Source organism: Zingiber officinale, chromosome 2B (assembly GCF_018446385.1).
Source record: "Zingiber officinale cultivar Zhangliang chromosome 2B, Zo_v1.1, whole genome shotgun sequence".
Lineage (NCBI taxonomy): Eukaryota > Viridiplantae > Streptophyta > Magnoliopsida > Zingiberales > Zingiberaceae > Zingiber > Zingiber officinale.
This window is the reverse complement of record NC_055989.1, coordinates 30,716,624-30,720,505: the sequence shown is the minus strand read 5'-3', so window position 1 is coordinate 30,720,505 and position 3,882 is coordinate 30,716,624. Positions and strand designations below refer to the sequence as shown.

At 34.3% G+C, this 3,882-nt stretch overlaps 1 non-coding gene across 1 annotated transcript; it reads right to left on the bottom strand.

The window, feature by feature from the left end:
* Positions 1 to 1,273: 1,273 nt before the first annotated feature.
* On the bottom strand, positions 1,274 to 1,380 carry LOC122049885. The gene has a single exon (XR_006131134.1). It is a non-coding gene; the product is annotated as a small nucleolar RNA R71 (small nucleolar RNA).
* Between the last annotated feature and the right edge of the window lie 2,502 nt (positions 1,381 to 3,882).

Genomic DNA, 3,882 nt, shown 5'->3' with positions numbered 1-3,882 from the left:
ACCAACCAAAGTCACTACTCTCTTCTCTTCATAACAATTCTTAGATTATTACAGAGAAACAATGTAGCCACTAAATCAAACAATTTCCCAAAATCAGTTCCAGAAAAAAAATCCAACTAACTAGAACCAGCGAACTCAACACCAACGATCAATTCCTCTTTCCCCCAAACCCGTCCAGATATCTAGCCTCAACTTAAGGAGCAAGATCACAACAAGGAGGCAATCACCACCTTCTAAACTATTCAAATCAGAACTATTATGAAGGAGCAGTGCCAGCAAGACAAAATCATATCTCAAAACTCTTGAATCTGCTCTATAAGCTCAAAATCATTACGATGACAAAGCCCCATCAAAAATATCATTATATCTTGTTTCGTTTGTTCAAAAACTCGAACCAAAGAAAGAATACGAATCCGGAACTATCCTACTGTAGGTGAGTAGCAACTTACCTTCGTTTCCTTGACTTACAACCGAGAAGGAGGCTTCTAGGGCTTTCGGCGAGCTCGAAATCCCGACTCTTCTTCGTGCTCCCGACTCCTCCTCGTCGAGAAGAGCTTAAGGAGATGGAGGAACTCCTCGGGGAACCTTGGCCGACCGCCGGATCGAAGCCCTAGCTTCATCGGCTTTGCCTTCGCTTGAGCCGAAACGCTGTCACGCGCAGAAGGGAGGAGGAGGGGGGGGGGGGGGAAGTTAGGTCACGGGTAATCAATCAAGCCCTAAGTTCTCCTCTTTTATAATCTCCATATTCTATTAACTTGTTAAATAAATTTTCTTACCTTTTCTAAACAAAACTGACGGCTGGATCACTGGGTGGGCTGCGTTCTGCTTAAAGCCCAACTCGTGGGTTCAAATCCCAGCTGCAACTATTTTATTTCCTATTATTTTACTGTTCCTAACTACTACTTAAATATATATCGCTCCATATATATTTAACAAAATTTGCTTAGCTTAGTTGGTTGGCTGACTTTGGTTAGGGTCTAGTTCGGTCCGAGATCTTGGGTTCAAAACCCGATCTTAACCCTTTTTATTTTAAACTTCTTCCTCTTGGTAAAAATACCAAACGAACTCCAAAAATTACGTAAAAATACTCTAAAAATTCCTAAAAATCTCTAGAATATTTTAAAGGTATTTCTAAATATTTTAAAGCACTTTTAAAACTCCTAATGGGGAAAATTGGGTCGTTACATATTCTCTCTATCTTTAAAGCATTATAAGTTGGGAACAATTAGAGCAATGATTCCTGACTCACATTTTCCCTCCAAGCAAAATGGTGTATATGAGAAATTACATTACAAATTTTGCTCAGGCAGATGGGGAATCACTATTTAAAGTATGAGATATATTCAAAGGTTTATTAAGACAATGTCCTTATCGTGGTTAGGAAAAATGACTGATATTGCAAACATTCTACATGGAGATTTCTATCTTAGATAAGTCATTATTGGATTCATTTGTTGGAGGTTATTTGATGAACAAAAGTTTGGATGAAACTTGCACTTTAATTGATCAAGTGACATTGAATCTCCAATAATGGTCAAACAAAAGTTTGATGGAATTCCCCTAGATAATTCTTGAAGTGCAAGCCAAGAATACAATGGCAATTATCACACAAGAGTTGTTACAACTACCCATGCACAGACTTAAACCTTTATATGTCCTCGAGGTAAAACTACATCTAAACTCATGTGGTTAAATAATACATCATAATCTCTAGCAGGTCGATCTAATCCTATCAAATAATTTCATTGGTGAGCAAGATACAAAAGTTGTTTAAGTATGACCCAAGTAATATTTCTCCTTGCTCAGTGCAATAGTGACCTAAATTTATCAAGTATCAATCTCTAAGTCTAGTCAAGTCATCATATTATTGTGTTTCTTATGCTCTCAATGATAGGAACTTACCTGCCACACACTTAGTTTATCCTTCTCAATCTACCCAAGGTCTCTAAGGCGTGCTCGATATCAAGAAAAATATAGCAGTTATTTCCCTAGTAACCTAACTCGGTCTCAAAGAAGTAACTCGCTAGTTTCCACTTATGAAAACTATTTTTTTATATCCCTTATTCATTTTTTTCTTTAAGTAATTGTAAAGTGCAACACTTAAATACAAATGCACATGAATGCAAATGTAGGGATATTTTCATTTTTCTAAGGGAATTGATGTGATTCGAGCCTCATCTATTAACCAACATGTAGTTTGAGAAGTCACTATATAAATACTAGTATTAATCAAGTTCTATGAATCATGACTATTTTCAGAGTTATCTATTATCAAAATTAGGCATAGTGTATAGAGATCCTAAAATAAGGCCAATACTTAAACTCTTATAGTAAAAACACTGCTCACTTCATGCTAACATAGATAGAAAAAGATAGATCACTAAACATACTATCACCATAAGTAACAATAAACCACATAAAATTTAGAATAAGTGTGATAGTATTTTATATTAAGGAACAAACAATCAAGATATGATGAATGAAGCAACTTGAAAAATTTTTATTATGCAAAACAAAAACTAATCTAAACCCAATACACCCCCTAGACTTAAACTTTTTATTGTCCCAATAAAAACTAGAAATTTATTATAGAAGAAGTTTTAAAGTTAGAGAAGTTACCAAGTGAGGAGTTCTAAATAGTTGAGACATTCATGTGAAGTAGATACTTCTCTATTTGTGTTTTACACCCTCCATAACTTTGAATTCAGTAAAAAGAAGATAGACAAGAAAAACTAAGTAGAGGGATTAAGGTAATGGAAAAAATAAAGTAACTAAAAAGAAACTTAAAACTTAAATGAAAACAAGATTAAACTTGGGTTGTCTCCCAAGAAACACTTGTTTTAGGTCATTATCTTGACCCCTTATTAGGCTCATCTAAATCATCTAAATTGTGATCTTTCTAGAGTAAGATATCTCTGGACTTTTCAGCTAATAACCCAACATACGGAGGGAGCCTTCATTATTGGAATCACATCTTGAGGAATTGTTCTCTCCTTCTTCTTCCCCTTCAAGGTTATTCATGACGGTAGGAGAAGGTTTACTTGAAGTACCCAGGCTAAGAGTGCAGTTATTACAGTTGATATTAAGGTCTTGTTCTGAGAAAAGTTTGGTTCATCCTATGCTCCCAGCGATAGGCACTTACCTGCCATATGCTTGGTTCATCCTTCTCAATCTACCCAAGGTCTCAAAGGCATGTTCGATATCAAGAGAAACATGGTAGTTATTTTCTAAGTAACCTAACTCAATCTCAAAGGAGTAACTCACTAGTTTCCACTCACGACAACTATTTTTTTATATCCCTTATTTATTTTTTTCTTTAAGTAATTGCAAGGTGAAACACTTGAATACAAATGCACATGAATGCAAATGTAGGGATATTTTGATTTTCCAAGTGAATTGACATGATTCGAGTCTTATCCATTAACTAACATGTAGTTTGAGGAATTACCATGGAAACACTAGTACTAATCAAGTTATATGAATCATGACTATTTTTAGAGTTATCTACCAAAAACTAGGCATAGTGTATAGAGATTCTAAAATAAGACCAATACTTAAACTCTTATAGTAAAAATATTGCTCACTTCATGCTAATATAGATAGAAAAAGATAGATCACTAAACATACTATCACCATAATTAACAATAAACAACATGAAATCTAGAACAAGCATGCTATTATTTTGTATTAAGGAATAAACAATCATGATGTGATAAATGAAGTAACTAGAAAAAATTTTATTATGCAAAATAAAAACTAATCTAAACCCAATACACTTCCCCAGACTTAAACTTTTTATTGTCCCAATAAAAACTAGAAATGTACTATGGAAGAAGTTTTAAAGTTAGATAAGTTACTAAGTGATGAGCTCCAAATGATTGA